The sequence below is a fragment of the Petaurus breviceps genome, unplaced genomic scaffold, assembly GCF_028583685.1.
Source record: "Petaurus breviceps papuanus isolate PSGF00001 unplaced genomic scaffold, PetGlider_PUasm1.0 181, whole genome shotgun sequence".
Lineage (NCBI taxonomy): Eukaryota > Metazoa > Chordata > Mammalia > Diprotodontia > Petauridae > Petaurus > Petaurus breviceps.
The window spans coordinates 19,614,188-19,641,388 of record NW_027185784.1 but is presented as its reverse complement, the minus strand read 5'-3'; the positions used below and the strand labels follow the sequence as shown (position 1 = coordinate 19,641,388).

Genomic DNA, 27,201 nt, shown 5'->3' with positions numbered 1-27,201 from the left:
CTGTGGGCCATTGCAGGGGAGCAGGGGCCCTGGTTTCAATTCTGGATAGAGAGGATAGCTGTAGTTTTCAGCCACCAGAGGGACCACAGGGAACAAGATCATTTGTGGGACAGTGTGGCTGGGGGCCCTAGTTGTGGTTTAGGATTAGAGAAGAAGGCCCAAGGTTGGGCCCTGAGGCAGATCTCAGAAAATAAGAGCAAGAAGGACCTGAAGTTTGGGGCATCATTCCCCATACCTCAGGACTACAACTTAATTACACTAATAGCTGTTAAATAAATAAATAAATAAATAAATAAATGAATGAATAAGTAAATAGATGGATAGATAGATAGATAAATAAATAAATGAATGAATGAATGAATGAATAAGTAAATAGATGGATAGATGATAAATAAATAAATGCATGAATGAATGAATGAATAGATAAATAGATAAATAAATAAATGAATGAATGAATAAATAAACAAACAGATAAACAAATGAATGAATGAATGAATAAATAAACAAACAGATAAACAAATGAATGAATGAATGAATGAATGAATAAAATGAGCAAGCAAAGGAGAAAGAACCTAACCAAAGATAGTTACTGTGGGGACAGGGAAAATCTGGGTTCATATTCAGAAGAAGATAATAGAGCTAAAAAAAGTAACTGTTTTCAATAAGAAATATCAAATGATCCCAAACACAAAAAGAGTTTTTGGAAGAACTTAAAAAGGACTTTAAAAATCAAATAAGAGAGGTCAAGGAAAAAATAGAAAAAAAAAGAGCAATCCAAGAAATCAAGAAAGTTGTGAAAAGAAAGTCAACCAATTGGAAATAGAATTGGGCAAAGGGAAGACAATGACATTCTAAGACACCAAGAAATCTTAAAACAAAATCAGAAGAATGAAAAAATACTAGAGAAAGCAAAACATTACATTAAAAACATAGCTGGTCTGGAGAACAGATCAAGGAGAAATAATGTAAAATAGTGAGAATACCTGAAAATTATGATAAAAAATTTATCTTGATACAATATTACAAAAAATTATCAAGGAAAATTGTCCTGAAGTTCTAGAACAAGAAAGCAAAGTACAAATAGAAAAAAAGCCAGCAATCACCACCTGACAGAGATCCCAGGAGGAAAATGTATAGGAATATCATAGCCAAGTTTCAAATTTCCCTGGTTGAGAAGAAAATATTGGAAACAACAAGAAAAAACAATTGAATATCATGTAGCTACAGTTAGGAATATATAAAACCTACCAGCTACTACATTGAAGGACTATAGGTCTTGTAATACTATATTTCATGGAGCAAAAGAGCTAGGATTATGACCAAGGGTAACTTACCCAGCAAAGTATAATCTTGAATGGAAAAAGAATTGATATTTAATGAACTCAAAGACTTTCGGGTTTTTGTGACAAAAACCCCAGAACTTAAGAAAAAAATCAACATATAACATGTAGGAAAAATATAAGGTAAACATTAAAGACCAATTTTAAGGGATCAAATATGGTCAAATTATTTACCTCATATATGTGAAAATATTAGGAGTACCCTTATGGTTGTCATCATTATTTGGGTAGTTTGAATGAGACATATGGGCTGAGCTTAGCATGATGGAATGATTTTAAAATAAAAATAAAACTGTGTAGGGAGAGATAAAAAGGAGTAATTATCTCATACAAGTTAGACATAAAAGGAAAAATTGATACAGAAGAAGCTAATAGGGGAGAGAGTAGGTAGTGCTGGAACCTTACTCTCATTGGGAATGGGTTAAAGAGGAAAGAACATATATCCAGAAAGGTATAAAAGTCTTCTAAATTCAGAAAGAAATAAGAAGACAAGGGGATAAGGTAGGGGAGAGGATAAAGGAGGGTCTCTTAGAGGGGTAGGTAAGTTAAAGAAATCAGAAGGCAATGTAGCAGGTAGAAGTAAAGCAAAGAAATGAGGAGGTATAGGATAAATATGGTGAGAAGTATAGTGAAGGAAAATAGGAAGGAGGAAAATACACAACAAAGAATTGTAGCTTAGAATGTGAATGAGATAAATTTACCCATAAAAAAAGAAATACACAGCCAATTAAAATTTTAAATTCAACAATATTTCAGGAAACATAAAACGGGAGATACGCCCAAAGATAAAATAAAAGGCAAGAATAGAATTTAGTATGTAAAAGAAGTAGGGGTAGTAGTCATGATCTCAGACAAAGTTAGAGTTAAAATGTATTTAATCAAAAGTGAAAAATAGAGAAACTACATTATGTGTCAGCAATATTATTCAATATTGTTTTAGACTATTTAAAATACCTAGACAAGGGGCAGCCAGGTGGCACAGTGAGCAAGAGCGCTGGCCCCAGAGTTGGGAGACCTGGGATCGGCTCTGGCCTCAGATACTTAACACCCACACAAAATAACTGGCCATGTAACCTTGAGCAAGTTACTTAACCCCGATTGCTTAAAAAAAAAATACCTAGAGAATATAAAATACCGGAGTGTATAATTGCCAAAACAGACACCAGAACTATATAAACATAAACATAAGACACTTTTTATACAGATAAACACAGATCTAAATAATTAAAGCAATACTTATTATTCATGGGTAGGCAAAGCTAATGTAATATTTAAAAACGACAGTTTTACCTACTAATCTAATGTTATCCAAATTAAATTGATAAAAATTATTTTACTGATTTAGAAAAAATAATAACAAAACATCAGGAACTTCAAAGAAGCCAGGGGGAAAAGATGTGAGGTAGCAATATCAGGTATTAAATTATAAGGTAAGAGTATTATTGAAGTATAAAAAAGATAACTGATTATTTTAAATTAAAGTTTTCTTGTATAAATAAAACCTATGCATCCAAGAATAGGTGGAATACAGAAAATTGGAGAAAAATACTTTTATAGACAATCTCTCAGATATGATGTGATGGGGTTAGATATTGCTGTGTTGTAGGAAATGATGAACTGGTTGATTTAGAAAAACATTGAAAGACTCAGACTTATGATATGCTATTCACCTTCAGAGAAACAGATGATAGGAGGATATAGGCATAGTATGGTCTTACAAATATGTGTATACATGTATATGTATATACATATATACATGTATGTCTATATGCGTATATATGTATATAAATGTGTGGGTTTATAGATATCGGTGCATGTATATGTATGTATATAGATATATAGATGGATATAGATAGAGATAGATAGATAGATAGATAGATAGATAGATAGATAGATAGATAGATAGACAGATAGATACATACATACATACATATTTAATTGTAGCCTTCATAGGTTGAGGGGAGGGGAAAATAAAGTAAAAAGTGCATAGAAAAGAACACAAGAAAACCAACAAAGAAGCAAAGTTGGGTAGCTTTGAAAACAATGTATACTATTTATTATATAGGTCTTCTTGAAATGGAAACTTAATACTTTATATTGAATCCTCCCTTATGATCTGATGTGTACATGGCAATGTTTGTTTTTTCTCACTCTGTATTTATTTTTTTTTTTTGCCTTTTGGAGGGCAATTGGGGTTAAGTAACTTGCCCAAGGTTACATGGCTAGTTTTGTGTGTGTGTGTGTGTGGGTGTGGGTGTTAAGTGTCTGAGGCCGGAACTGAACTCGGGTCCTCCTGACTCCAGGGCTGGTGCTTTACTCACTGCGCCACCTAGCCACCCTGTATTTAAATTTAAAATTTTACAAAAAATTACCAAAAAAAAAAAAAAAAAACCCCTATCACATGCCTTTGGAAAAAAGAATTCTGAGGAGTGATACAAGTCATGTCTCTCTGGGGCTGTGGAAGCAATTAGACTCCAAAACCTGTGGCACTGTTACCACCTAGGAAAATGCCAATAATGAAAAAGTTGTCCCCTAGTTTTGGCTGTTGTTGTTGATGAGGAGGAGGACAATGATGACAATTATGACAAGGATGTTGATAATTCAAATTTGTCTGATGCTCTAAGATTTCGAAAGGGTACTAAAATATTTCTTTTGATCATAACAATTCTGTGGTAAAAGTAGCATTATCAATTCCTTTTACAGATGAGAAACTTGAGGCTTAGAGAATGATTTGCTCAGAGTTATAGAGCCAGCTACTAAGTGTCTAAGGCAGGATTTTAACCCAGGTTTTGCTGTCTTCAAGTCACATAGCCTCTAAGCCTAAGGCAGGCTGACCAAAACCTTCTCCTCCATTGAGGGGAGTATTTGAAGAGGCCTCTGGACTATGACCACTTCTTGAACTCTGACAAATAAGGTTAAATGAAAACCCAAAGACTTAATACTTAATAAATGATAATGAATGAAATTCAGTTGTAAAACAAGAGTCATTTTTATATAGAAACATAGTATAGTATTGCATAAAAATGTTTGGACTCGAAGTTAGGAAGACCTGGGTTCAAATTCTGCCTTAGATAGTTATTAACCAAATTACCCTGGGCAGGTCACTTCACCTCAATTTCCTCATCTATAATATCTGAGCATTCAATGAAAAAGCATATGTAAGATGTTTTTTTTATAATAAAGTATTATATAAATCATAATTATGAGTTTTATCAATACCCACCAATTAGAAAAAATATATAACATAAAACTTATTACCTCAAATTATCACAAAGCATAACTATTTTGTAAATGGCAGCCCACTCCCTAAGTATATACCAATAGGTCTAAGAAAACCAGAAGTACAGCAATACATAATAATAATATCATTAGTTTCATTTTACAGATGAGGAAAAAGAGGTCCACAGACTTGCCCAGAGTCATAGCACTCAAGCATAGGTCTTCTAACTCCAAACCAAAAGTCTTGTTCATTATACTAAGCTGACTCCCCATAATAGACCAAAACAGAACAGTAGTTGCAAAGATCAGTGAAGGAAATCTCCTAGTATAGCATTTAGAGAAGGTCTGTAACTCTACACCCTACACAGTGCTCCACTAAAATTCATGTTTTGGTCTTCCAACTTTCTTGCCACCTTCTCCAAACTCAGGCTCTAGAAAGGCGGGAATAAAATAGGGATTGGACACAAGTATGGAACAACCAGATGGTTTCCATCAAGTTTGACACTGGAGGCAAGGGATTCTAGTTATCATAAATGTGTATATGACTAGAGTCATAACTAAAAATTCTGTAGCCCAAGATAAGTTTTTTAAATGCCTGAGGCAAACAGCAAAAGTAAATACCCTCTCATTACATTTTTAAAATTTGGTTTGTTTTTTTTTTTTAACTATTATGTGCACTCAAGTTTATTGTGGGAGAAATCAGCAGCATGTTGGGAGGATGGGAGGGGAGGGCTTAAGCAGATGCCTTGGCAGCTTTCCCGGTGTCCTGCTCTTGTGGGCCTTTTCCCTCTCAGTGAGCTCCACCAGCTCTTGCCCCCACTGCTTCAGCTTCTCCTCAGAGTTCTGAATGTCCTCCGACTCACAGGCTGGCAGCTTTTCTGGCACCAGCTGGGTGGTGAGGGTCAACAGGGCTTCTGTCTCCACTCTGCCCAGAGCCTGAAGTTCGAGTAGTCCAGGTATTCAGGCATTTTGGATTGCTCACTCTCCTCTCGGTCTAACTGATCACTTGTTTGTGATTCTTGGGCCTTGACCTCAGATTCCTGAGTGCTTTCTGCAGGTCTGTCCAATGGAGGTCATCAGAGATGTCAGCACCATCTCCAATGCATCGAGAGCTTCTTTACACAACTTCATGTATCCTGCAGAAGATTAAAGGCATGTCCCAGAACACGGCCGACAGCCCTTGGCCCAATTCCACTTTTCCCAGAAGCACATAGCCATACAACTGATAACTCAACTACACAGTGTTCTCCTGTTTGAGGCCCAGCAGTAACAAGAATGATCCAAAATTTTTCTTCTCCTCCCAGCTGAATTCTGACTTCTTTGCTAGATGCTGGTACAAAACACAGAGGGAGAGCAGCTGGGTGGAGGGCATGTCAAAGTCTTCCTGCAGCATGACCTGGAAAACCACTGATAAAGCACCTTCATAATTTTTTTCTTTATAAAATAATCCAAAAGTAAGTTGAATATAAAGTTATCTGGGAAAATTCCATGTTGTAGCTTATTGACAAGAGTATACAAGGCTTTATCTTGTGTGCCATATTTGAAGCACAGTCTAATCCAGGTGTGCATGGTTGTCTTTCAGGTGCCACCAGTTGGGACTGTGACGAAATTAGTAAAGATAATATTCAGCATGGTCTACCTCTTCTCAGGATAAAATGTTGTCCACGAACCATAAAACTGTCAAAGAACTGACAGGCAGGTTTTTTTTTCTCATATGTTCTATCCATTAAAGAAGACAGGTCAAGGGGTGGCTAGATGGCACAGTGAATAGAGCACTGACCCTGGAGTCAGGAGTACCTGAGTTCAAATCCAACCTCAGACACTTAACACAAAAACTAGCCATGGGACCTTATGCAAGTCAGTTAACCCCAATTGCCCTCCAAAAAGAAAAAAAAAAGAAAAAGGAAAAGAAGAAGCCAGGTCAGCTAGATTACAAAGCCCTTTTTCTCTTGCTTCCCATTTCTGGCTATCCACATAAGCTTCAGAGAGCAGGCATCTTTTACTTGCCAGGGATAACTGAAACAGAGCCACATTCTGGGCTGTGGGCAATTTGGACCTTAGATCCCAAGGCCCCATGGAGAAAAGCATTCCCCCCCAACACTGCCCTCAGTGGGATGAAACAAAGACCCCAGAACACTGAGGGGGTGCTATGGAGTAACTAACATCAGGGGAGGGTTAGGTTATATTGAAGAACTTACCTCACTTGCAGCTTTTGGGGGAGGAAGTACACACTGTGCTAGTTTAACACTTTAACTAATTATTCTTCTTAATTAATTCTATCAGGAACTAATCTAACATGCTTCTACCTGTCAAAAATTGCCATTAGTTCCCTTAGAATTATGGTAATGTGGAGCAAAACTCTGGTTGTGCCATCTTTATTATAACTCTGCCCAGGACAGATAAATAAACCTCTGGAACTGAGGAGCCTCATTATCAGCAGACCAAATGTACTCATGCAACTAACATGTCTTTTTAATTCTGTGCTCAGTCACTTGTCAAGAGTATCTTACATCCATAACATTCACTAAGTTTCCAGCCAATCTAGTAGTAGGAATAAAAGTGATGGAAAAAGTGACAACAAAGTCATTTCAAGAGTTCTAATGCACAGCAACAGCAACAAGAATGGCTAAAAGGAAAGGGGAGGAAAAGATAAAATATGGCAGAACTTACAGCCGCATTCAGAAAGTTTCATCAAATGTTGAATATTTGGGGGAGTTTTAGTCATTAAGATACAACAGGACATCATGTATCTTATTCACTTTTGTCTTAAAATATCTCAGGAGGCAGTGCGATTTCAAGATGGTGGTGTCTTAGGCTCCCATCGAGAGGAGAAGGTGAAGACCTCTGGCCCCTGGCCCGAGGAGAGTGAGGAGGATGCCTGAGCTGCCACAGCCCTCACTGGCTCCAGCAAGCAACTGGAAGGTGGATGTTACCCAGTTTGATGAAAAAGTTTGAGAATAACCTAAACTCCTGATAATAGTTTGGGTGTATTGCTTTGAATGAAAACAAAAATTTCCCCCTTAACTAACTAAAACATATAACGTGTGAAAATGGGGCGGAGATCTACATCATCCACCAAGAGTGGGAAGTTCATGAATCCCACTGACCAGGCTCGAAAACAAGCCTGGAAGAGGGAATTTAAAAAGAATAAGAGATAACGACTGATGGTAGGAGCTGCAGTTCTGCAGATGTATGGCTGTAAGGTAGGCTTTGCACTAGAACTTGCCCCTCACAGAGAGGAGGATATTTTATGTAGTCCAGAACTTGCTCATTGAGGCCATGATGACGATGCTTCCAGCACCAGCAAAGATGAAGGTTATCCTGAAGACACGGACCAAGATAAGCATGAGGACAGCAGTGACACCAGTGGCACTGACAGGTCAGATGCTCACAGTGAAGGAGAGGAATTCATGCATTGTGATGATGAGGAGAGAGAGAACAATGAGGACAAAAAGGCAGGTCTCAGTGCATGATTTGCTGATGTTCCTGGAAAAGCACGAAAGAAAAAGAAGAACATGAAGGAATTAACACCTCTTCAAGCTATGATGCTTAGAATAGCAGGTCAGGAAATTCTTGAAGAGGGGTGAGAAGTGGAGGAATTTTCAGAGGAGGAGGAGGAGGATTCTGATGACTCTGAGTCAGAAGATACAGCACAGCAGCTGCACAAAGAAGAATCTCTTCCTGATGGGGCATCATCATCTCCTGCTTCCCAACAATAGCACCCACCTCCACAGTCTGTTCCTCCTGCTCAAATACAGGCACATCCCTTGCCAGGACCATCCCCTCTTGTACTGACACCTGCTCCACCATTACGACCACCTGGGCCACCCACTGGTCTTCCTCCTGATCTACCTCCAGGAGCTCCTCCATTCTTAAGACCACCTGGAATGCCAGGATTTCAAGGGCCTTTACCCAGGCTTTTGCCTCCCGGTCCTCCACCAGATAGACCTCCTGGTCCACCACTAGGCCCACCTCCTGGTCATTCTTCTGGTCTTCATCCACAAGTACCACCACCAAGGCTACCTTCCCCAGCACCTCCGGGTATCCCTATCCCTGGTCCTTATATAATGTGCCCACCTTTGGTGCCTCCACTTGGACTTGCTCTGCTTGGGCTCTTTCCACCAGCTCCCTTGCTGAATCCAGGGGTTTTAAATGCCCCACCTAATTTTATCCAGAGACCCAAAGTGGATGACACCAGTGCAGCCACTATTGAGAAGAAAACATCTCTTCTCATGTCACATAGATAAGTGCTGGTTTTACATGTTTCACAAATAATCTAGCAGAAAGAAATTATGTAATTAACACTTCTAGCTTTTTTTTCTTCTTTGTCTTCTGCCCTCAATCATTCATGCAATTTCTAAGTCAATGAGCATAGTTACTTTATTGGGGATATCCCTTAGAATTTTTGTTTTGGGGCATACTATTAATGGAGTTCAAAATAACAGTGTCATTGTATAGAAAATTTGGTTCTCTGAGTACAATTCACATATACAATCATTAAATGTTCATTCTGCTAGAAACCTGTTAACATAAATAGCCCTGTAGTTTAGTGAGGTTTACAGTCATATTCATAAATCCTGAATTTTGTATGCCTAAGCAAGTCTGACATGTATGTAATTTGTCCCTGGAATTCTGAAATTGGGTGTCTTCATGTTTCTGTCTACACAATCGCACTAATACCAGAAGGCTAAGTATAATTCACAGGACTTACATGTTCACATTTAAGGATTATTGTTTAAGACATGCATATAAATATGGGCTGCCCAAAGGCAAGCATTACACTATGATTCAGCAGCACTGACCTACTTGCTGTTCTCTGCATGTGTCACTACACTTTCTAATTCCATTCCACGCACTAGCTGCCCCTTCCAGTCCCATCTAGAATGCAATCCCTACTTATTCCCAACCCTTCAAGACTGAATTTAAATATCTTATTATTCTAGGGACCTTTGCAGTCCCTCCAATGCTAGTACCTTTCCCTCTGAAATTACCTTCAATCTATTCTGCAGGTATCTTGTATGTCCCTAGTTATTTTTGCTGTTCTTCTTCTCTATTAGATTGTGAACCATTTGAATGTTGGAGCAGTATTAGCTTTTTTTGTACCAACAGTGCTTAGCATAGTAGATATCACATTGGACATGCTTAATACATGTTTGTTAACTGTATGGCTGAATTCTGTGAGAATTTAGAAACCCTGAAAATATCTTTAAGATTCAAAGATCTATGCCAGTTCAAACCCAGAGTCAAAACTACCAAAATGAAAGGCTATGGACTTGTTAAACAAAAGATTAAAATGAATATCAGATTACAAGAATGAATAAAAAACAAGAAGAGTCTCTGGGATGCGACCACAATATCTCCAATCTTTCAGAACTTGCAGTCACCATGGGGATGGGCCCCGGTCGTGGCTCCACAATGTATAAGACTGCTTGTGACTACTACTTGTGGTCAAAAATGGGGTAATAAGAACCTAGTTTCCATCCCAAACAGAGGGAAGCACTAGCAATTGCAGCTGCAGGATGGTGGGGAGCCTGGCCACAATCCCAGGCCCAGGAGGAGTGCTAGCACTGGTAGCTATATGGGAATGTCTTTTATTGGACAAAGACCAGGGGACAAGCCAAGAGAACAGTGACCACACCTCTCCTTAGATCATAGCACCTAGGAAGCACCTAACATTTATAGACTCCTGGAATAATCTTTGAAAACAGCAGCAAGAAAGGCCTGAAGGTTGGGAAAGTACCTCATTCTCCTAGGGAATAGTACCCACCTTTAACATAAAGAAAAAAGTCAAAAAATTGGCTGGAAAAATGAAAAAAAAAAAACAGCAGAAAAGAGCCTGACCATAAAAAGCTACTGTAGTGAGAGGGAAGTCAAGATACAAACTCAGAAGAAGACAACATGTCAAAGCAGCTGCAAGAAAGCCTCAAAGAAAATTCTGAAGTAGACACAAATCCCATAAGTATTCCTAGAAGACCTCAAAAGGGAATTTTAAAAGTCAAATGATAAATATAAAGAAAAATTGGGAAAACAAATGACAATGATCAGAAAATTATTAAAATAGAGTCAATAGCTTGGCAAAAGAGGCACAAAAAACTATTGAAGAAAATAACACCTTAAAAAAGAGAAGTGACCAAATAGTAAAAGAGACACAAAATCCACTGATGAGAAGATGACCTTAAATAGAAGAATTGGCGAAATGAAAAAAAAAAGTGATACAAAAATTTACAGAAGAAAAGAACTTGTTAAATATAGAACTGGTCAAGTAAAGAGAAGAAAATAATTCTTTTTTTTTTTAAAGAAATTGGGGTTAAGTAACTTGCTCAAGGTTACACAGCCAGTTATTTTTGTGTGGATGACGAGTATCTGAGGCCAGAACCGATCCCAGTTCTTCCGACTCTGGGGCCGGCACTCTTACTCACTGAGCCACCTGGCCACCCTGAAAATAATTCTTTAAAAATTAGAATTCCACAAGTGAAAGTTAATGAATCCATGGAATACCAAGAAACAATAAAAATGAAGAAATGGAAAATGTGAAATATCTTGTTGGAAAAATAACTGGCTGGAAAATAAATTGAGGAGAGATAATTTAAGAATTACTGGAGTATATAAGAGTGGCTGTAAAGCCAAGCACAAGCAGCTTTCCAGAGGACTGCAGCTGTGAACAGCTTTCAAGATTCTGATTACATAGTATAGTGAGCTCTCTATTCAATAACAAATCAGAGCAAAACATTCATAGAAAATCCAAATACAGCATTCACAATGTTACAACTTATCACAGAAAATCAAAATACAGCATTTACCATGTCACAACTCAAAAACTTATCACTAAAATGGCCACACAGTTTTCACCAAAGTGGTCACATAGTTTTAAACATAGTGCGTTCATTTAGTCAATCACAAAATCCTTAATTCAATCACAGAGTAAATCATAATCTTCTCAGTCAGTATACAATATCCAAGTAAAGTATTTTTTTCAGTTTGACTTGAGGTTGGCTGTCAATTTCCATGGTTCCCTTTCCATGGTCCCAGCTCCAACTATCACCTGGGTTCAAAGGCAAGCAGCTCCCAGTTCCTTGTCCAGCTCCTTGTCCAGCTCCTTGTCCAATTCTTCATTCAATTCCCATTCCATATTGAAGTTCACAGTGTCCAGTCCACCTCAAGTCCTTCACAGTTCCTGTTTCTAGGAAGACAAAGCTTGACAGAGCCACAATAATATTCACACTCATTGCTGGCACCATCATCAATTCACTATCTGCCTGTGAAATCAACTCAGACCCACCAACAAGGTCTGAGAACTTAACACAAATTATGAACATAGAAATCAACACAGACCAGGTCCAAGAGGTCAGCACAAATCATCAGTAAAGTCCCAGGACCTCCAAAACCCTCCTCCAGGACTTCTGTAAACATACAAACAGAAAATCCTCTTTCAGGGCTTCCAGTAAGGTCCCAGGGCTTCTGTACAAATTATCACAAACATTAACACAGACAGAACAGACAAATAGAGTGCTGAGATACCACAAGTTTTCTCCTTCTTGACTCTGACACCACAAGAGTCCTCTCCTTATATATGGTCATTAGCACCTCCCCTTCCTGTTCCAAGATTTCATTCTAGGGTTCACAAGTTGTGGGGTTCACACATTCTGTTTCTTAACAGACTTGATACAAGGCTCAAAAGAAACATGAACTGAAACAAGGCATTAATTCAATAGCTGAAACAAAGTGTGGACTGCTTCTGTGCTTGCCATTACAGTGGCTAATGTGAGAAAAAAAAAAGGAATATGTAGGATGTTAGAGGGGATGTGGGAAAACTGGGACACTAATGCTTTGCTGGTAGAGTTGTGAATTGATCCACCTATTCTGGAGAACAATTAGGAACTATGCCCAAAGGGCTACAATACTATGCATACCCTTTGATCCAACAATATCACTGCTAAATCCATATCTCAAAGATATCCAAAAAAAGAGAATAAGACCTATTTGTACAAATATATATGCATATGTGTGTGTGTGTATACACACACACACACACATATATTTATAGCAGCTCTTTTTGTAATGGCTAAGAATTGGAAATGAAAGAGATGCCCATCAATTAATTGGGTAATGGCTAAATGGGTTGTGGTATATATTTGTGATGGAATACCACTGTGCTATAAGAAATGATGACTTCAATGATCTTAGAAAAACATGGAAAGACTTGTACAATATAATGAAGAGAGAAATAAGCAGAACCAAGAGAATATTGTATATGGTAACAACAATATTTTTTAAGAACAAACTTGAGCAAATAAGTCATAAAGGACATACGAAGAAAGATACAATCTGCAAGAACTGATAAACAGAAGTATACATAGAATAATTTTACATGTATATACCTATTTGTGTCTAATGACAGCCATCACTAGGGTGGGGAGGAGAAGAAAAATGAAAAAAAGAAATTACATGATAACTTTTTTGCATATTTAAAAGCAATAGCAAGTTGTGCATAGTAGATTTGCTGTTGCATGTGTAATCAATCATCTTTTTATTGTACTATGTTATAGAAATGCTTGTTTTATTCCAAAAATTAAAAATATTTTTTAAAAAGGGAAAAAAACTGTGTGACCTTAGGCAAGTCACTTAACCCCTATTGCCCTGCCCTCCCCCCTCCAAAAAAAAGGCAAAAAAAAGGGAAAAAGAGCTATTTACACAAAAATATGTAGAACAGCTCTTTTTGTGGTGGCTAAGAATTAGAAACTGAGAGGATGCCTATCACTTGGGGAATGACCAAACTGTGGTATATAATTGTGATGGAATATCATTGTGCTATAAAAAATGACAAGCAGGATTATTTCAGAAAAAACTGATGCAAAGTGAAGTGAGCAGAACCATGAGAATGTTGTACAAAGCTATTGTACAGCTATTCTCAGCTCATCAATGATCTTAAGCAATCCCAAAGGACTCATGATGAAGCATACTGTATGCCTCCAGAAAAAAAAAAACTGATAATGAATACAGACTGAAGCATGCTTTTATTCTCTTTCTTTCTTCCTTTATTTCTTTTTTCTTTCATTTATTTTGAATCTTCTTATACAAAATGAATAAAATGGAAATGCTTTACATGATTGCATGTATATAACCTATATTGAATGGTTTACTATCTCATGGAGGGAGAAGGGGGCAAGAAGGAGGGATACAATTTGAAACTCAAAACCTTTTTTAAAAAAGTTTAAAAACTGAACATGAAATTGGGGAGGGGGATAAAATATTATAAAAAATAAAATAAAAAGAATAACCACAATGAGATAACATACTGAAATTCATGGAATGTAGCCAAAGCAGTACTTGCGCAGGGGTAATATACTTCTAAACACTTACATCAATGAAACAGAGAAGAGCAGATCAATGAATTAAGCATGCCACTACAAAGAAACAAGTAAAAGAACAAATTTAAAATTCCCAATTAAACACCAAATTGGAAATCCTGAAAATCTAAGGAGACATTAACAAAAATATAAAGCAAGCAAACCATTGAAATAGTAAATAAAACTAGAAACTGGTTTCATGAAAAAAAAACAATAAAATAGATAAACCTTAGGTTAATTTTATTTTTAAAAAAAGAAAGCAGAAAACCAAATTACCAGTAACAAAATGAAAATAGTGAATTCATTACCAATGAAGAGGAAATTTAAACAATTATTAGGAGCTATTTTTTTCAAATAATATACCAATTAAATTGACAAAATAAGTGAAATGAAAATATACAAAAATACAAATTGCCAAGATAAACAGAGGAGAAAATATAATATTTAAATAACTTTATATTAGAAAAAGAAATGAACAAGCCATCAATGAGCTCTGTAAGAAAAAATCCCCATGATCACATGGATTCACAAGTGAATTCTACAGACATTTAAAGGATAATTCATTCATTCCAATAGTATATAAACTGTTTGGGAAAATAGACAAACAAGGAGTCCTACTAGATTCCTTCCGCAACACAAATATGGTGCTGATATGTAACCAGGAAGTATAGAAACAGAGAAAGAAAACTACAAACCAATTTTTCTAATGAATATTGATATAGAAATTGTTAAGTAAATATATCACAAAGATCATACATTACAACCAGGTGGGATTTATACCAGGAATGCAGGTCTAGTTCAATAATAGGAAAACTACCAACATAATTGACCACAACAATAACAAAAACAAAAATCATATGATTGTCTCAAAAAAACACAGGAAAAGCTTTTAACAAAACACAACATACATTCTTATTTAAAAAAAAAACACTAGAAAGCCTAGGAATCAATAGAGCTTCCCTTAAAATGATAAGTAGTACCCAAGTAAAACCATCAGCAAACATTTTCTATAAGGTGGGAAAGCAAGAAGCCTTCCCAATAAGTTCAGGGGTGAATCAAGGATGTCTCTTATCACCACTATTATTCAATATTGTACTAGAAATGCTAGTTATAGCAATAAGACAAGAAAAAAATAAAGGTATTAGAATTGGCAATGAGGAAACAAAAGTAGAGCTCTTTGCAGATGATATGATGGTATACTTAGATAATCCTGAGAATAAACTAAAAAACTAGTGGAAATAATTAGTAACTTCAGCAAAATTACAGAATATAAAATAAGTCCACATAAATCATCAGCATTTCTATATACCAAAAAAACCCAGCAAGAAGAGATAGAAAGAGAAATTCCACTTTAAATAACTGCAGGCCATATAAACTACTTAGGAAACTACCTGACAAGACAAACCCAAGGAGTATGTGATCATAATTACAAGACACTTTTCATACAAATAAAGTAAGGTCTAAGCAACTGGAAAAAAATTAATTGCTCATGGGTAGGATGAGTCAATATAATAAAAATGATAATTCTACCTAAATCAATGTACTTATTCACTACTATGCTAATCAAATTACAAAAAAAAAGAGAGAGCTATAAAAAATTATAAAATTCATCTGGAAAAGTAAAAGGTCAAGAATATCAAGGGAATCATTGAAAAACAATCTGAAGGAAGGTGTCTTAGCAGACTTCAAACTGTATTACAAAGAGGTACTCATTGAAATAATCTGGCACTGGCTAAAAAATAAAGTGGTGGATCCATGGAGTAATATTAAGTCCACATTACACAGCATGAACATAGTAATCTAGAATTTACAAAACCTAGAGATCCAAGCTTTGGGGGTAATAACTCACAATTTGACAAAATTTTCTAGGAAAGCTAGAAAGTAGTTTGGCCAAAAGTATCCTGAGATAAGGTCAAAATGGATACATGATTTCAATATAGAGTGATATCAAAGGCAAATTGAGGGAGTATGGAATGTTTTACCTATCAGATCTATGGATAAGGGAAGAATTTATGACCAAACAAGAGACCATTAAGGATGTAAAATGGATAATTTAGACTATATCAAATTGAAAACGGTTTGCACAAACTAAACCAATGTAGCCAAGATTAGAAGGAAAGTAGGAAACTGGGCAGGGGAGGGAATTTCCCTGGTAAAAATCTCATTTCTCAAATACAGGGAGAACTGATTCAAATTTATGAGAATAAAAGTCATTCCACAACTGATAAATTGTCAGAGGATATAAGCAACCAGTTTTCATAAAAAGAAAGCAAAGCTATCTACAACCATATAAAAAAAATATCCAATCACTATTGATAGAGAAACGCAAATCAAAATAATTCTAAGGTATTCACATATATCAGATTGGTTAATATATCAGAAAAGGAAAATGGCAAGTGTTGGAGAAAATATGGAAAAATTGAGACACTAATGCACTGTTGGAGTTGTGAATCTGATAAAGCCACTCTGAAGAGCAATTTGTAACTATGCCCAAAGGTCTATAAAACTGTGCATACCCTTAGGTCTATATCCCAAAGAGATCAAAGGAAAAGGAAAAGTACCTATATGTACAAAAATATTGATAGCAGCTCTTTTTGTAGTAGCAGTGAATTGGAAATTGAGGAGATGCCCATGAATTGGGGGATGATTGAACAAGTTGTACAGAGGAGAAAGACAGAGAGACAAAAAGAGAAAGAAACACCCTTGATAAAAATGTGAAAATGGAATAGGCAGACTGCTTTTGTCAACAAAGTTCTGCAGTGAACACACAAATGACTGGAACATGTATATGCTATGAGATCCTGCTGTGCTTATTGTTTATTGACTCCTTTTTTAAAAATTCTTTTGGTAGAACAATGTATAGACTTGAAGGATCTCCTCCAACCAGGTGTATATGCATACTATTTCTCCCTCACTGAGGAGCAGCAATTTATATAGCAAATAAGGGTGTTTGTGGCTAGAAGAGCTACCTAGAATTTTATATCTAGGCAATCATCATGTGGTGCTCTAAACCCTAAGCTACCAGTTCAAGTAACTATTCAGGAATGAACAGGATTGAGAAATAGGGATACCTGAACACCTAGCTCAATCATTCTTCCCATATGTGAACAGGACTATCTGCTAAGTCTCTATAGCTCCTCAGTATTTTTCTTTTAGTGTCCTCTAATGTTGCTGACTGTGGGTATAAATAATCTTATCTCATTCATAGATCTAAAAAGGTTATACAATAAATGATTAGGTTAAATACATTTGCTGGAGCAAATTTACAGTAACAAAATTTACTAGCTTTAGAAGTAATTGTACATGGGTGGCTAGGTAGCTCAGTGAACAGAGCACTGGCCCTGGAATCAGGAGGACCTGCGTTCAAATCCGACCTCTGACACAACACAAAACTAGACATGTGACCTTGGGCAAGTCAACCCCAATTGCCCTCCAAAAAGAAAAAAAAAAAGTAATTGTACTGAATGTATTAAGCCCTGGAACAGGGCAGAGACTCCAAAATGAAATCTATCAGCACTTAAAAGAGTTAAACCTGACTATCCACACAGAAGAAGAAAAAAAAATTCCTAGGCTAATAAAAATACCTATTTTCCAGGCTATGATAAAGGATTAGGTAAATACTCCTAAAATCTGATACATTGTGACTTAACCTCAAGAATCTGCAATTCTATTTATGTGCACACTCTTTCCACGGTCAGATTGTGATCATAAGGTAGAAGGTAGTCAGTCAGTTGTGGTGGTCAAAAAAAAATAGCATTACCTGATAGCCAACACTGATGATGAGCCTCTCCACAGGAAGCCAGAAAAGTGTACATTCTGTCCCTAGAGCCATACTTACAGCCTATTAAAAATAAATATATATTTGAAATTAAACTTTCCTCCTTGGAAGGGACTACCAAAACTTATATTTCACTGCTATAGCCTTGAGGGACATGGGGTTTCCTTCATGTGACAATGAGGTGATGAAATAGGACTTCTGAGGAAGAGGATATTTTCTTAGATCTTCAAATGATATTTTTTATTTTTTAAAAATTATCCTCATGTAATCTTATTCTATATGCATGAACAATATGTTCTCATTTTTAAAATAAATGTGTTGACCAAATCTAATTACATCATTTGGGGTGTCAATGCTTAAATGATGAGACAGACAGGTAGAGACAGAGAGACAGAAACAGAGAAAGGGACAGGAAAAAAAGAGGAAGGGAGAGAAAGCAATGAGGAGAGAACGAATGAGGGAATGAGACAGATTGAGACAGAAAGACAAAGAAAGGGCCAGAGAGAAAAAGAGGAAGAGAGGGAGAGAGGAAAAAGCAGAAGGGAGGAAAAGAGGGAAAGATTCAGAGAGAGAGAATATTTAGTAGAAAAAAATATTTCATCATCATGGTTTACAACTCTCTGTGGCAAAACCATTACTATTATGAAATCATCCATCCATATCCTTCTACAGCCAATACAAGCAGAGTCCTTGAAGTTCTCATTCCAGTTGTGCTACTTTTCAGACAGACTATGGCTGAGTCAAACTGCTGGTCCTATTTAATATAAGGCTACAGTTGGAAAGGGTCCATAAGTGTTAAGCAATACCCCATAGAATATGGGTTAAATGGTGATGTGATCAACCCTGAGATATTTTCCTTCTGTCATGTATTCCTCTTCCCCACCAAAATAGCTTCCTTTTGGTTCCTAGGCTAATAACTTTTTTTAACTTGTGAATTATTTAATATGGTTGATTTATATGTGACTGGGATATTTCTTTTTTGTCGTTTGGGTTTTGCTGGCTTTTTATTTTTTATCTTAACAAGTGTGATGCAGTGAAAAGAGTTTTAGATTTGGGTTAAGCAAACTTGGATTTAAGATCAAACGTACCAGTTGCTACCAATGTCACCTTGGACAAGTCACTTAACCAATCCCAGCCTCAGTTTACTCATCTGTCAAATTAAAGAATTGAATTAGATAGCCTCTAAGTTTCATTTCAGCTGTGATGCTCTGATTTTATGACCTATAACTTGGTCAGTATAAGGAATATATAAAGTGGAAACTCTCTGGACTAAAGCAAATGGACAACTCTTCTCTAATTCATAGCCTTAGAAAGTTGCCTGAGGCACTAAGAGGTTAAACTCAAGGTCCCACAGGCAGTATATATCAGAGATAAGACTTGAACCCAGAGCTTCCTGACACCAGCGATGCTACCTCTGTGTGTAAAATTGATAATTTTTAAGGTTTTAATTAAGTGCTTACTGATCCAAAGGAAAGTAAATGGGGGAAAATATATGTGGGGAAAAGAAGGTGAGAAAGAAGGAATGAGAGGGCAAAAAAAAAAAGAGGAAGAGAACTAGAAGGATAGGAAAGCAAAAGAAGAGATAAACATGGGTGAGATTTAAAATGTACATAAGTAAATGAGAGTGAAAAGGGAAGAAAATGAGGTGGGGGAGTCTTTAAATGTCCTAATTATAAAATCATAAAAGCTGTATTATTAGTAGACTCTCCAAAGTAATCCTCCAAGTTACTAATTATTTTCTGGGCTGTAGCTCTAGTAAGCAAGGAAATATCACTCTGTTGGCCAGTGAAAAAGTCTAAAGACTGAATTTAGTTCCTTCACTTCAATGGGAGTCAATCCAAAATACTAATTACTTCTCTGTTAGTTCACACCATGATCATCTACAGCCCATAGCCAAAAAAAAAAAAAGAATCCCCACTAGAAGAGAAAATCTAGCCATTTTAGTTATAATAAAAATTATGGAGTCTAGAAGAGTAAGTCATCTAGCTTCTTCTGAAAGATCTCCAATGAAGGGGAATTCACTCCCTTCTGAGGCAGCCCCTCTCAATGTAAGAGAACTCTAACTTACAGGACTGTCTTCCTGGCATTAATCCTAACATTGCAGTTTTTACACACTACCATTCATTCTTTGTTTTGTGACCAAACAGAGCAATTCTAGTTACTCTTACAAATGTCAGATGTTACCTTTTAAATTGATTTTTAACAAAATATTGACCTTTACACTGGTGGGATAAGACTGAGACTTTTGTGTTACTAGCTTGGTGATCATTATACTCATATCCATTATTGGCCCCAAGAACCTATGGGGTCCTGGAAGCAGAGCTGCATTCAGCAGATGGAACTGGGTCAAACTTCCCCCATATGAAGGAGAAAGGAAAATTGTGGGTCACAGACGATCTCCAGATAATGGTTTAAAAATTCTTTAAGAAGTCAGGGATCTTGCTTTTCCCACTTATTCAATTCATAAGTCTTCCACTAAATTATTTTCTATACAATGTTGGTTTTCTTATAATGTGTTAGTAGCCAGATCAGCTATAAGGCATGAGGGTCAACAACAAGTTAAAAGCAGAGTCTTGTCAGATGCTACACTGTTGTTAATCTCTCCTGTCAACCAAAGACATTTTTCTGGAGGGGCGACTTAAGGAAGCCCTGGAATAATATAATTCTGGGTCTCTTTTGTCTAATATGAAGGTTTTATCTGGTTTGACCCCATCTGACAAACACTCTAGGCAAGATTCTTTCTATAACACACAAGGAATTTGAAAATACTTGTCTGATTCAGTTTCCTCAAATTCTCCCTCAGCTTATGCATTTTGGAAGTAGAAAAACCTTAAAGTTTTTAATTTTTTATATTCCACTTCATTCTCAAATAATGAGAAATGTAATCAACTTGTCTGTGTTTATTCAATAAATTGCATTCAATATTTAATCAATAACCATGGTCGGAAACGAGTGAAAATAATATATTGAGTAAATATAGTTAAGTGACTTACTGTTCATGCTTTTATTAAAAAAACAGCCTTTATTTAATCAGCTTTCAGCTTTTGTTAATTTCCTTTGGCAAATCAGATTTACCCACTTTTTATTTTAAATGACTCAATCAAGTAAAAAGTAAATTCTTCTGTGTAGAAGCAATGGATAGAAAGAAATCTAAGGTAAATACTTCAGAACTGGGCTGCAGAACCACAAAACCTTAGAGCTGAATGAAACCTTAGCAATCTTCTAGTTCAGGGTTCTCAATTTTTTTGTGTGTCATGAATTCCTTTGTCGGTCTACCAAAGACCCCTTTAAGAATATCTTTTAATTCGTTAAATAAAACACAAAAGATTACAAGAGAAATCAATCATACTGAAATAAAACTATAACTATCAAAATATTTTTTAAAGCAAGTCCACAGGCTCCAGGTTAAGAACCTCTGTTCTAGATCAACCCCCATTTTGAATAGGAAATAATACAGCTCAAGTCATCAAGTGAAAGTGAGAGTTAACCAATGGTCAGCCCACATGCTCAATTGGTCACCACACAATTTTAGAAGATCTGGAGGCCAATACCACTACTGGGACTATTTCCAGAGATTATTAGGGGAAAAGAAAAAGAGCCTATATGTTCAAAATTTTTATAGCAGCTCTTGTTGTGATAGAAAAACACTGGAAATTTGCAGGGATGCCCATCAATTGCAGAATGGATAAACAAATTGTGCTACATGATTGACTTGGAATACTACTGTGCTATAAGAAATTATGAGCTCAACGATCTTAGAAAAACATGGAAAGGCTTGCATGAAATAATGAAAGTGAAATGAGTAAAACCAAGAGAACATTTCATTCAATAACAGCAATATGGTTTTAAGAACAACTTTGAGCAAATAAGTTATTTTGGTGATTGTAAATACCCAAATTAACTATAAAGGATATACAAAGAAAGGTAGTATCTGCATCCAGAGGAAAAAACTGATAAATATAAGGATGAATAGAATAATTTTAGACATATATAGATATATACACACATACCTATTTTTGTCTAATGGTGGCCATCTCTGGGGTGCGGGGAGGAAAAAAGGAAAGAAAAAATAAATTTTCATGATGACTTTAGTGTATATTTAAAAAGGAATAACAAGTTATACATAATAGATTTTCAGTTTCATGTGCAATCATCCTTTTTCATTTTACTATTTTAGAAATGCTTGTTTTATTCCATAAATTAAAACTAAAATAAAGTATTTTTAAAAGATCAGGAGGAAGACCCCTCCCCCACAAGAATATATATACAGAGAGAGAGAGAGAGAGATATATGTATTTATTAGTATTATCCCAAACAATCTGGCTCCAACCTATTTATGCAAATTAAAATCCCTTTTAAAAAAAGAAGTAGCTCTCCCCTTCTTACCCAGGATGTAAGCATAGAGGCAGAAGTATGCTGGTAAATGTTTAACAATCTTTCTAAGTCTCCATATTTTCTTCTGTGAAATGAAACTTGGACATGTTACCTAATAATAATCACTCCAATTTCTACGTGATTTACAAAGAGTTTTAGACTTACAGCAGCCCTGTAAGATATGGATCATTATTCAACAAACTTTTAAATTTAATCTACATTATTATCATTTTTCCATAACTTTCTTGAGTCTAGACTTAACAAAACAATAAATCAAGCCCTAATTTTTAACATTTGCTCATTTCTAAGGTATAAATGCTCACATTGAAAATTTAACAACTGGATCTCTCTAGACAGTACAAGCCAGCACCACTGTACCCAGTCCTGCTACAGATCAGAGAGTTTGGACCTGCTCCATTTCTGCCCTGGGCATGTTTGTACATCCTTTCATCATGGTGATGCCAGATTAAGTGAAGACACTAAATCAGTATAGACCACTGTAGCTCAGAATACCCCCAGCTCAAAAATCCTCCAGCCTCCTGCTCATTGGTAGCAGGAACTGTAGGTGTTTACCACCAAGCGTGGCCCCAATTTCACTTTTCCCTCATCACACACTTTATGCTCCAGCCAAACCGGCTTATTTACTGTTCTTCAGACATGACAGTCTTCCTCTCTGTGCCACTACATGGGCCATCCTTCATTCCAGCTATGTTCTTCCTACTCATCTCCACTTCTGGGTATCCACAGTTCCACTCAAGGCCTGACTTTAATGGAACTTAAGTGCCACCTCTGAAATCGGGCCTTTCCTAATTTCTCTCCTGACCTCCATACAGCCAACATTCCTAGTTGTTAGTGCTGTTCACCTTTAAAATTATTTTGTATTTCTTTCATATTTATTTATATACATGCTGTTCTCTACCACCTCCACACCCAGGAAAAAGTAAGCAGCCCTACTATATTTCCTAGTTCTTTCTGTTACATATTTTTACTTCAAAACATATGGCTTTTCTTGACCTTGATACATTTAAATCATTGGCATTACTCTGCAATTCAGTAGCCATGATAAGGGGCATTTTTTTGTGGACCACAAAGGGAATGAAGAGGAGAGAGAAATAGAAATAGAGAGAAAAGGAAGTAACAAAGCAAGAATTGGAAAAGAGATGAGAAGGAAGGATCAGTGGGGGGGTCTTTAAGCAGAGACTGATGATTCCTTTTTAGGATGTTGGAGAAAGATTCCTATTTAGGCAATGATTAGACCAGATGACTTGTGTAAGTCTCTTCTGATTCTGTGAACATTAAAAGTAGGACAGCTTAAGGTGAAATAAAGTGAGCTCTGTGGAGAGAAAAGAAAAAGAAAAAGTAGAGGTCTAACATGTGACCAGTCTGCCTCGGGGAAGACATCAAACATTTCTCTGAAAAAGCTATCACTTGACACCATTGACCCAGGAAAGCTTGGTTGCTGTCTCAGGTGTTTTGAGGGGTATAAGGAACAGCATGGCCTCTGGGAATGTAGACATAAGGGAAGGCAATGTGAAAACCAGCCAGTCATTTATATGTATAGGACAACTCAAATGATCATAACTTGGGGAATGAGTACCTGCATTCCTTAACACAAATGCCTTCCAGGCTTTCTGCCAATTTCATTTGTTCAGTATCTACTTTGTTACTTTCTACTCTAAGATCAGGCATAATAGGAACTGGCTAATTATCTTTCCAGAGACAAGCATTTTTCAGGGTTTTTTTTTTTTTCATTATTATTAACAGAGAAAGAAAGGGATGTTAACTTTACCCAGCCCAGCCTCTGTTCTGTCCCTTGGATTACAATTCAAAAAGAAGATATCATCAAACTGCTTTTGCTGAAAACTGCCCCTTTGTCCAAAAGAAATGACTTCAGACTTTAGAATGAATGAATATATTAAAATGTCTTTCTTCATTCCATGGTTACTTTTACATGGTAGAGTGATTCATCTGCTTAATGTGTTAACAAATGAAACTTGGACATATTATCTAATAATCAATCAAATTTCTATAGTGCATTAAAGTATATAAGGAACTTTAGATTCACAGCAGCCCTGTGAGATAGGGAGCAGAAATATTATCAATCCCATTTGACAGAAGAAAATATCGAGGCTCAGAGAAGTTAAGTAATTTCTCTTGGCCATGTAACTATTAAGAATTAGAGCTAAGTTCTGAATATGTCTTTTTTCCATTATCTCCCATCCCTTCATTAGATCTAAACCCTAAATAGCTGACACCCAAATTCTTTCAAGGAACAAGTAATGCTGAGTTAACCTGAGCCTAATTGATAGCAGGTCTTCAGCAGCTTTTTGAATTATCTTTCCTTCCCCATACTGTGCTGGTTCATTTGTACTTCTTTGTAATATTTATCAAAATCAATTTTGTTAATTTGTGTACAAGTTTTTTCACCACTATCACCCCCACTAGATAAACAGAAATCAATAGGCTGGGGGGGGGGGAGAAGCTACAGTAAAGAAGTTTTTAGTTCATTATAGAGGTAATGGATAGAGCTCTAGGCCTGGAGTAAGTTCTGAGTTCAAATCCAACCTCAGACACTTAAACTAACTGTATGACTCTGGGCAAGTCATTTAATCTTGTTTACCTCAGTTTCCTTATCTGTAAAATGAGCTACAGAAGGAAATGGTAAACCGCTCCAGTATCTTTGCCAAGAAAACCCCAAAGAAGGTCACATACATGACTGAAATGATTGAATAACAAAAAAAGAAAGAGTCCCAAGTTGAGCTGTCCAAAAATCGAATGTGCTGCCTTAAGGGTCAATGAATTCCTCACTGTCAAACACTTTCAAGGAGCCACTGAATGATTTTATATCAGGATTGTTCTAGAGGGGGCAGTAATTCAAATAGGAAAGGGGTGGATTAAGTGAGCAGATTTTTCTAGGACTAGCTCCAACTACAATCCAAAGATTCTAGAATTCTAAGGTTGCTAATTGTTTAAGAGAAGGGACTGACATTCACTTCTGTAACACATATCTCACTCACCTCTATCTTTGATTTTTTTTTTTAATTGAACCTGTGAGTTCATTGATGTAGGGAATTACTGGTGAGAAAAATTTGATCTACCAAAGCAGAGCAACAAAACCTCTTAGACAGTTGCCCAGGGCACTGAGAAATCATGCCCTGCCCCAAATCACAAAGCCAGGAGGATTCAAATCCAGGTCTCCCTAACTCCAAGGCTGTCTCTCTATCCATTATACTGTGCTGTCTTGAACACAGTTAAATGCTAAATAAATATTGATCCAATTGAATTCCCTGTTAGTCTGCATCTTGTTTTGAATTATACTGTCTTACATTCATTTTATGTACTTTATGCAAATACTGACCATTCAACTATTTGTGAGGAGCTTTGACTGGATATCAATTATCAGCTATCCTAGTCACTGGGATAAAATGCTGGTACTTCAAATCCTGATTATGTCTCTCTTCAAACTTGTTTAAGCTCTTCCTGCACGTGACTTGTGCATTACTCCTGTCCTACTGCCTGTTTGAAAGAAATAGGGGGAAAAATCCCAGCTTCTGGCATTATGAGTTTAAAAGCTGCATTGTGCCCTTCTCTGAACATCCACGGATCAGACATCTATTCATTCCCAAGATACATTAATTTCCTTCTTACCCCGGTTATAAAATAATTCTGCTTTTCTCCAAATTCTGAACATGACGACTGGAAAACCTGTCATAAATCAGAAAAGACAAAGGCTTTGGAATATGCATATTAGAAAACCATGAGTTTCAGAAAATGCATCTCTTTAAGTATTCTCTTAATCAAGAGGAAGAAACCAACAGTTGTTTGCAGAGTAGTAAAGAGTTTTCTAAGCAAAAATTTCTCAAAGAAACAAAGCATATTGGTGAAAGTTCAAGGAAGCTTATTCCACTAGAAAAAAATGTCTTCTTGACCTGTTAGATCATGGGGGAATAGGGTGATACAATGGAAAGAACCCTGACTCTGGAGCCAAAAGACCTAGGTTCACATTCTGCCTCTTACACTAACTGCCTGTGTGGTCTTGGGAAAGTCATTTAAACTCAGATTCATCATCTGTAAAAGGAGGGAATTGAACAAGATGGCCTCCTTAGGGCCATTCCAGCCTGAGATCTATGATCCTATGGGTTCAAATCCTCTACTATTTACTCCCTGTATGACCTTGGGCAAGTAACATCATATCTGGAGGTCCCAGGCACTCATGAAAAATGAGAGGTTGAACTATATGACCAGTAAGGTCCCTTCCAACCCTAAATCTATGCATATATTATGCTTCTTATGAGAAAATTTCAAGGACCATTGCTTACAAATTTAGACATTAGCACCCAAAGGTAATTTGCATAGCAAATACCCCTTCCCAGGGAAGTTCTTGAAACTGGAATTCAGTTCCCCAGGTTGTCAGTTAATTACCCTAGTCTACAGAGACAAAGCTAAGGAAGGAAAACTGATGATTTCAGGTTGAAGGACCATTCTGAGTCACAATTCAATCCTCTTCAGAGCACTCAGCTACAAATTGCAAATTCAGTAAAAGGCACAATGTTAGGAATTGGACTGACGTAGACACATACATTCCATTACTCCAGGGGACAAACTGACAATTCTCTTGGACAAATTAGGGAATCATCAAAATAGTAGGAAATTATAGTGTTGTATATTGTGCCTATAACTACTTTGAAATAAAAGATGCATCCTATTCATCATACAAGGGAAAGCCAGCTCATTAAGTCCTCTGGCTATATGACTCTGAATGCTAAAAAGGAAACTGGAATTAATAGGTAGAATATTTTGAGGAAAAAAGGGTCAAAACTGTGACCTTTCAGTGTCACCACCTTTAAGGGAGAACTAAAAGTCATCTTAAAAGCAAATGCTAATAATTTTACCAAGATCATCAGTACAAAATGTTAAAAAAAAAAAACAGATCAAGTACAAAGTATACAGTGAATTCAGATAAATAAATTAAATATTCAAACTAGAGGGCAAAAGATAAGGGGCAGGGACCAAAGCAGATGATTAGCCTACTAGACTAAGCTCTGTTGGAAGAAAGGATTATATCTTCTTTATCTATGTATTACCCACAGCATCTAGTGCAATGTCTCCTAGGTATTCAGCAAAGCTCTGTTGAATAAATGAA

At 36.5% G+C, this 27,201-nt stretch overlaps 2 pseudogenes; one reads left to right on the top strand and one right to left on the bottom strand.

Moving 5' to 3' along the window:
- Positions 1–5,292: 5,292 nt before the first annotated feature.
- On the bottom strand, positions 5,293–6,635 carry LOC138160378 (small ribosomal subunit protein mS27 pseudogene; annotated as a pseudogene).
- Positions 6,636–7,723: 1,088 nt separating this feature from the next.
- On the top strand, positions 7,724–8,806 carry LOC138160377 (WW domain-binding protein 11 pseudogene; annotated as a pseudogene).
- The last annotated feature ends 18,395 nt before the right edge of the window (positions 8,807–27,201 follow it).